Genomic DNA, 9169 nt, shown 5'->3' with positions numbered 1-9169 from the left:
CTTGATTCTTATCTCTCTCTTCACGGCATTGAACACCTTTCTACCCCATCCTATACGCCCCAACGAGTTGCCCTTGCAGAGCATCGACATCGTCATATCGTCAAAACTGCAAGAACACTCTTACATGAGGCGTCTCTCCCACCCCAGTTCTGGTCTTTTGCGTGTCATCATGCTTTCTACCTCATTAACCGTTTGCCCACTTCTCAGTTAGATAATCAATCCCTGTTCCACCGATTACTAGGAAAACCACCTGATTACGGCTCCCTGCGAATTTTTGGTTGCTTATGCTATCCATGGCTTAAACCCTACTCCAAAAATAAACTCGAACCCAGATCCACACCATGTGTCTATCTCGGATTCTCATTGTCCCATCATTGTCACCAATGTTTTGATCCAATTACTTCTAAGGTTTATTTATCCCGAGATGTAAGGTTTGTCGAGAATGATTTTCCTTTTAAAACTCTGTTCTCCAATAATACTTTTAAGTGTTCTAACTTGGAATGGACTGATACTACAATTACTAATTCTTCCAAAATCCCCCTCCCCTTCCCATTATTCCAGTTCTGCCCCAACCCCTCAATATAGACATACATACAGAGGATATTATATCCCAGTCCATTGCATCTTCTCCAGCAGTCCCCTCCTCAAACTCTGCCTCGCAGTCCGAGTTTTTCGGGTCTCCACTAGCGGAAGAACCAATTTCAGAGCCTTTGCAGACTTCTTCTCCAGGATCAAGAGAAAAGCAGATGGTTCCATTGATCGCTACAAGGCGCGGCTAGTTGCGAAGGCCTTTACTCAGAGACCCGGAATTGACTTTCATGCTACTTTCAACCCTGTCGTCAAACCTACCAGAGTGCGCATCATCCTGTCCGTTGCTCTTCACTTTCACTGGCCGCTTCGTCAACTTGACGTCAATAATGCCTTCCTTCAATGCGACCTTGAAGAGGAAGTGTACATGATGCAGCCTCCTGGATTTGCAGACAAGGTAACTCCTTCTCATATGTGTAAGCTGCGCAAGGCCATTTATGGCCTGAAACAAGCACCTCGAGCTTGGTACACCGCTCTTAAGGGTCATCTGCTCTCAATGGGCTTCATCAAGACATAATCTGATAGCTTTTTATTTGTTCGACATGGTCTCAGTGATATCACGTTCCTTCTGGTCTATGTTGACGATATCATCGTCACTGGCAGCAACACTACTAGTGTGAACCATGTTATTTCCTCTCTAGCTGCTCGGTTTTCAATAAAAGATCTGGGAAATCTCACATTTTTCTTGGGTCTTGAGGTCATTCGGAATTCCCATGGCTTTTTGCTCTCACATGCTAACTATATCAATGAAATCCTGAATGATGAACTCATGTCTGATTGCAAAAGTGCCAAAACTCCTATGAGTGCAACGGAGGTGCTCAAACGTGATGATGGAGCCAAGTTAACGGACGGCACTCGCTATCGTCGAGTTATTGGCAAGCTCCAATACCTCTCTTTCACCAGACCAGACATATCTTATGCTGTTAATAAGCTCTCTCAATTTATGCAAGCACCATCTGAACTTCATTGGAAAGCTGTCAAAAGAGTGCTCAGATATCTTTGCGTTACAAGCTAATTTGGCCTCCGTGTATCCCCGGATGTCGATCTCAATATCCATATGTACTCTGATGCCAACTGGGCTAGTGATCTCGATGACAGGAGCTCCACCTCTGGGTATATACTGTTTCTTGGCCAAAACCCAATTAGTTGGTGCTCACGAAAGCAACGGACTGTAACTCGCTCTTCCACAGAGGTTGAATATAGAGTTGTGGCCCATGCCCTTGCTGAAATACTTTGGGTGCACAACTTACTAATTGAGTTGCGTCTAAAACCAAGGGAAGTTCCGACAATTTATTGTGACAACATTGGTGTCACCTTCCTGAGCAAGAACCCTGTCCTTCATGGTCGTATGGAACATGTTGAGGTGGATTTCCACTTTGTACGCAAGAATGTTTAACACAACAAAGTTCGTATAGTCCATGTCCATGGTGCTGACCAGCTAGCTGATACCCTCACCAAAGCACTTGCCAAACCAGCGTTCGACCGCAACTTGTTCAAGCTAGGCTCAGCAACACCTCGCCTAACTTGAGGGGGGCATATTGGAGCATCATTATCTAGATGTCGTTTATCATTGTTAGGAGTCTTTTATATTTATCCTTATGTCGTTTATGCTTGTCTCTTAGCTTTATCCTTTAGTATAGATTTGTCCCTAGAGTTCTCTTTTAGTTAGAATAGTCTTCTCAGGAACAACGTGTATTTAAGCTCATTCAAACATTCAATAAGATACACAGTTTTTCCATAGCTTCTACAAGCTCTTATAGGAAGCACTTGGCAAAGGTGGTTATTTTGGGTCCAGAATTTAACCCCATTCTTAGAATATAGGCACAAAAGATATGAAGAGACAAATACTCTATATGGCCATGCAGAAATTTTTCTTAACAGCTGCTCAACTTTATCAGAAGGTAGCCACATTTTAAACTTAATTTTATCCCGTTCATTTAAGCAGTTTTTTATCCGATTGGTTCAGATTCTATTTGTAGTTACATAATTACACTTTCTGAATACACTTAGTGTCATTTAATCTACTTTATACGAGGGAAATAACTGATACATTAGAATTGAGATAAGTACATAAATCTAATTTCTTGTCCTGTCCAGACGGCAATAAAGCAACTGATTATGTCTATCAACATTTTGATAAAGAACGGATCATTTTAGAAGAGGGAAAAGAATCGCTGAAAGATTTCTTGTCACCTCAAATTCACCTTCTAATCCAGATTGGAGTTTAGAGTTGAATAATTCTAAAGACGTGTCCTTAAAAGCATAAAGAATTCACTGTTTAATAGAAAAGTACAGGAAATGTGATCCATTGAGTCCTCTTCATTATAAGAGAAACAACAAAGACTAAGAAAGGAAAAGACGAATGCTACTAGTGGAAGACCGAATGCAAGGAAATAGCGCAACAGCTTTGTAAGAAAACATTAACGTGGATACAGAAGTGATGTTGTAGAAGTAGTTGTTTTATATGAAGAATCAGTGTTGTCTCTTTTGACTGATTGCTGGATCTAGGACAGGGCGATCTCCATACTGTTGGTGTCATATGATGATGACAATGAAGCAATTGGTAGAAGTTGTGATGGACTGCAATATGTTGGCACAAGCATGTTCAGAGGGAGTGTGGGCAATGGATGCAATGGATTTTCAAAATTAAGGACATGAATTGCTTGCCTAATAATAGGCCTGCAATTGTTATCTGGATGAGCACACCATAAGCCAACAATTAGCAAGTGCTCCATCTCCTGTTCATTGAACTCTGACGAGAGTTTAGGATCAACTGCTTCACGAAGATTTCACATCCCATAAAGTCTCCAAACGGAATCAACAATGTTTACATCATGCTCCTCAGCTTTAGGATCAATAGGTTTCCTTCCACAAGCGATTTCGAACGCGACAATACCAAAGCTATAAACGTATGTCTCCTTGCTAGCTTTGCCAGTAGTGACACATTCAGGAGCCATGTAACCCATCGTGCCTGCCAAAACTATTGTTTGGGATCCCTTATCATGGTCAACCAGCCTAGCTAAGCCAAAATCCCCATGTTTGGCATTGAAACTGGAATCCAACATAATATTGCTCGACTTTATGTCCCTACGCACCACACGTTGCTCCCATTCTTCATGTAGCTATAGCAATGCCGAGGCCAAGCCTTGAGCAATCTTGAATCTTATCGGCCATATCAAATGGTTTTTCCCCTTGAAAATATGGGTATCCAAGCTTCCATTAGCCATAAACTCACAGACAAGTAGAATTTCTCTTTTCTCATGGCACCAACTGATGAGTTGCACCAAATGTTTATGTCTTAACTGGCTAATGATCCTCACTTCTGATGCATTCTCTTTTAATCCTTGCTTGGACTCCCCTGAAACCCTCTTGACAACAATATAGGAATTGGAATCTCTGAGATATCCTTTATAAACATCCCCCCACCCCCCCCCCCCCCCCCCACCCAAAATCCACCCTCCCCGAGCCCCGAGCTTCTCTTCCTGTGCAAAGTTATTTGTACATCTAGCCAACTCACTGTACTGGAGCTTCTTTGGTCCTCTGCTTCTTTCAAATTCATCGGTCATGGAACCATCAAAGATAACTTCATCTTCCCTCACCTTCCTCTTTCTCCAATATGCAAACAACATCAAAACACATGTTGCAACAAAAACACAACCACCAGAAACCAATCCAACCACAAGTCCTAACTTATTTTTGCTCGGCACGTGCTTTGGCGAGGCTACCCTAGGATCTGTTATGTTGCCATTATTATCTAAAGAAGTGGTAAATTTCCAAGAATAGATGCTGTGTAATGCAAAGTTATCGTCCTGCTCCAGCTGTGAAGCCAAAAGTGACCCATTCAGGCAAGTATTTGCTCAGATCAAGATTGTAAAATAGGCTCTGCTGGACAGTAACGGTGGTATCCCCTTGGAATTGGAAACCAGTGAAGACAACAATAAGATTTTTTTGAGGTTGAATTATAACTAATCCGTTCTGGGATGCCACTAAATCAGGTTCCATTGACAACAGATTGCATAGAGTTGATATTTATACCTACATGATCACCTCGTGGATCATAAAAGTTCTGATAGGTGTCAAACTCCACAGCGACAAATCGATTAGTCGATGTATTCCGTTGCTCAGTATCACTTTTAAGGCCAAGGCTGCTAAATATGGCTGTGTTCTCTGGAATTCTTGAACCTGCAGGTGCAAGGAAGAAGGAAAGACCAAAGCCACCTATTTTGCCCTGTGAGTTTATTCCAAAGGAGAAGTGGGTATTGAAATCTGTGACATTTCCAGAGGCCTTGTCCCAGAGATGCAGTTGTTTTGAATATGTGGCTCGACCTATGCTTGCATTTAGACCCCGAGCGCGGGTTTGTGATGAGTTGAATTACACCATTTTCTGCATGGGCATCTCTCTCGTATGTTACATTCGGATCGTGGGGTCTAAAAGTATCAAAATTGAAGGACAGTGGAGTGACAAAGGGGATTGTGATTAGAGGGAAAACAAGGTATTTGAGAGCAGATAAAGAGGCTAAAACAACCATAGTTGGACAAATTGTTTGTCAGATTGTTAAAACAACTGAAGATAATCTTCTATATGCCTATGGCAGATATTTTCATTTCTGGTCTTTCCAAAGAGCAGACTAAATGTTGTCTACAAGTCTTGCTCAACTTTTAGTCTTACGTACATAAAGACTTTATTACTCTTAAATATGTTTTGGTACGATGAATCAAAATACTACTCCATTCAATATATTGAAAAGGCACTAGCAACAAGGTGAAAAAAGGGTGGACTTAAAAAGAATTATGATCTTTATTCTAGACAGAAGAGATAGTGATTGACATTGACTTGCTACATCCAGTCCAGTCCTGACGCCAATCAAAAAGCAAAAAGTAGTTTACAGTTGACGTAAGGACTTCCATTTTGTATCTTTTCACATTGTTCCAATTGGACATATTGAATCATTTTTAAAGATAAGCATATAAATAAAATTAGAGAGCTGTATTTTTTTGAGTAACCTCTATGTGATTGAACTTCACAAACAGCAAGAGTATGATGAATCCGAAATAAATGATATACTTGACCCTATAATTAACATGTAATAAATTAATTGTTCATCCCAAGAAAAGATATGCTGTTCTTACTACTGCTATTATTTTTCTGAAATTTTGCAAGACTTGTGACAATAAAAAAATCCCAAAAACTGATAATGATGGCTTAAGTTTAACTCCATCAAGATCTTCAAGATAGCCAAAAGCAAATGTTGAAGCTTTGATTAGATTCGAAATAGCTTGTAGTCAAGTAACAAGAAAATGGACCAAAAGTGCCTAGTTGGAACTTGGAAGGAGTCAGCAGCAATGCAGGAACTCAGATATAACATCAGAAATTCATAGGGAGAAAACAAAAGAGTGTTACTCTCAGAAATTAAAGAAAAGAACGTCTAAAATTAAAAAGGTTCAAAGATAGTATCTGTTATCTTCATCTTTGTGCTTAGTAATTGTTCTTTCTTTGAGATTGGGACAGTTATAGACATATATGAAATGGAATAAAGATGGACCAAGCTACTTATGAATGTAACCACAATTAACATCACTACTGTCGTTTGGGTTTGGGTTCAGTTAGTGGTTTCCTTAAACTGATAAGCAGGTCACAGTCTGCTTATTTGTTTATAAATCTATGATCAGAACATTGTGTTTCAACAAGTAAAAATTCCTGATTCTTGAAGGTTACAGCTACATGTAATTCTCTGCTAAATCTAGAATTCTAATAAGATAAATTGCATTAACTGAGAGGGAAAGACTTGGAGTGCTTATTGGATCCTCAACCTTGTTCCTTACTTGTCCCCTGTTTCCATCCATTCTCAGAACATAGCTACAAAAGTGAAAAAATTTCCTCAACAACTGCAATTAAACTACTAGTTGTGTCTATCAACGTTTTGATAAAGAATATTACACAGTAGTTTTGTTGGTTTTTAAAGAAAGAAATTTAGGAAAATAACAGAGAAAGACTAAGAGATTTCTTGTCACCTCAAATTCACTTTCTAATACAGATTGGAATTAGAAACTGAATAGTACTAGAAACTTGGGCAGCCCGGTGCACTAAGCTCCCGCTATGCGCGGGGTCCGGGGAAAGGCCGGACCACAAGGGTCTATTGTACGCAGCCTTACCTTGCATTTCTGCAAGAGGCTGTTTCCACGGCTCAAACTCGTGACCTCCTGGTCACATGGCAACAACTTTACCAGTTACGCCAAGGCTCCCCTTCTGAATAGTACTAGAAACTTGTCCTTAAAAACATAGCAATTTCACAGTTTAATGGAAAAATTGAAATTACAGGAAATGTGATCCATTCAATCCCCTTCATTAGAAGAGAAACAACAAAAACCTTTTGTGTTATCTGAAGAATCAGTGTTGTCTTTGTTCACTTAATGATGGATTTGGGTGAGGGTGATCTCGGTACCTTTGGTTTCCCATGTTGATGATAATGAAATAGTTGGTAGATATTCATGTGATGGACAGAAATATGTCGCCACAGGCATATTTGGAGGGAGCGTGGGCAATGGAGCTTCAAAATTAAGCACATGAACTGCTTGCCTAATAGAAGGCCTGCATTTGCTATCTGGATGAGCACACCATAAGCCAACAATTAGTAAATGCTCCATCTCCTGTTCATTGAAATCTGATGAGAGTTTAGGATCAACTGCTTCACAAAGATTTCCCATCCCATAAAGTGTCCAAACCCAATCAACAATGTGTACTTGATGCTCTTCAGCTTCATGATCAATAGGTTTCCTTCCACAAGCTATTTCTAATGCGACAATGCCAAAGCTATAGACATCTGTTTCCTTGCTAGCTTTGTCAGTGATGAAACATTCAGGGGCCATGTAGCCCCTTGTACCTGCCAAAACTGTTGTTTGGGATCCCTTTTCGTTGTCAACCAGCCTAGCTAACCCAAAGTCCCCAAGTTTGGCATTGAAATTGGAATCCAACATAATATTGCTCGACTTTATGTCCCTATGCACCACGCATTGTTCCCATTCTTCATGTAGATATAGCAATGCCGAGGCCAAGCCTTGAGCAATCTTGAATCTTATTGGCCATGTCAAATGGCTTTTTCCCTTGAAAAGATGGGTATCCAAGCTTCCATTAGGCATAAACTCATAGACAAGTAGAAGCTCTCTTTTCTCATGGCACCAGCCGATGAGTTGCACCAAATGCTTATGTCTTAACCGGCTAATGATCCTTACTTCTGATGCATACTCTTTTACTCCTTGCTTGGAATCCCTTGAAACCCTCTTAACAGCAATATAGGAATTGGATTCTGTAAGATATCCTTTATAAACACCCCCGAACCCACCTTGCCCAAGCATCTCTTCCTGTGAAAAGTCATTTGTACATCTAGTCAACTCACTGTACAAGAACTTCTTTGGTCCTGTGCTTCTTTCAAATTCATCGGTCATGGAACCATCAAATATAACTTCCTCTTCATCTTCTCTCACCTTCCTCTTTCTCCAATATACAAACAACATCAAAATACATACTGCAACCAAAACAGAACCACCAGAAATCAATCCGACCACGAGTCCTAAATTAGTTTTGCTTGGTGCATGCTTTAGCTTGGTGTTTGGTAAGCCTACCTCTGGATTTTTCATGTTGTTGTTATTATCTAAAGAAGAGGTAAAATTCCAAGAATAGATGCTTTGTAACGCAAAGACGAGTCCTGCTCCACCTGTGAAGCCAAAAGTGACCCGTTCTGGCAAATATTCCTTCAGGTCAAGATTGTAAGATAGGTTCTGCGGGACAGTGACTGTGGTATTCCCTTCACGTTGGAAACCAGTGAAGACAACACTAAGATTTTTTGAGGTTGAATTATAGCTGATCCAGGCATCGGTTCTCCTACCATCTGGAATGCTACTATACCAGGTCACATTAACAACAGATTGCATAGAGTTGATATCTATACCTATATGATCACCCATTGGGTCATACTGGACGTTCTGATAGGTGTCAAACTCCACAGCAACAAATGATTACCCGATGTATTCAGTCGCTGAGTATTACTTGTAAGGCCAAGACTTCCACCTCTGGTTGTGTTATCAGGAATTGTTGAACCTGCAGGCTCGAGAAAGAAGGCAAGACCATCACCATATCTTGTTCTATCCTGTGAATTTATGCTAAAGGAGAAATGTGTACTGAAATCTGTGAGATTTCCAGAGGCCTTGTCCCAGAGATGCAGTGGTTTCGAATATGTGGCTCTACCTATACTCGCATTTATAGCACGATTGAGCTGGTTTGTGGTGAGTTGAATTGCACCATTTGCTGGATAAGCATCTCTCTCATATGTTACATTCTGATCATTGGGTCTAAAACTATCAAAATTGAAGGACAACGAAGTGACTAAAGGGATTATGATAAGAAGGAAAACAAGGTATTTGAGAGCAGATAAAGAGGCCAAGACAACCATAGTTAGACAATATGTTAATCAGATAGTTAGACAACTGAATATATACAATAATGTATATGCCTATGGAAGGCACTTATCATCTTCCCAAAGAGCAGTCTAAAGTCTTGGTCAACTTTTAGTCTTTTACGTCCATA

General features: G+C 40.3%; 2 pseudogenes; both read right to left on the bottom strand.

Moving 5' to 3' along the window:
- Positions 1 to 3092: 3092 nt before the first annotated feature.
- Positions 3093 to 5496, bottom strand: LOC132608023 (L-type lectin-domain containing receptor kinase IX.1-like; annotated as a pseudogene).
- Positions 5497 to 5686: 190 nt separating this feature from the next.
- On the bottom strand, positions 5687 to 9075 carry LOC132606450 (L-type lectin-domain containing receptor kinase IX.1-like; annotated as a pseudogene).
- Between the last annotated feature and the right edge of the window lie 94 nt (positions 9076 to 9169).

This window comes from Lycium barbarum, chromosome 8, assembly GCF_019175385.1.
Source record: "Lycium barbarum isolate Lr01 chromosome 8, ASM1917538v2, whole genome shotgun sequence".
Lineage (NCBI taxonomy): Eukaryota > Viridiplantae > Streptophyta > Magnoliopsida > Solanales > Solanaceae > Lycium > Lycium barbarum.
This window is presented reverse-complemented; position numbering and strand designations above follow the sequence as displayed.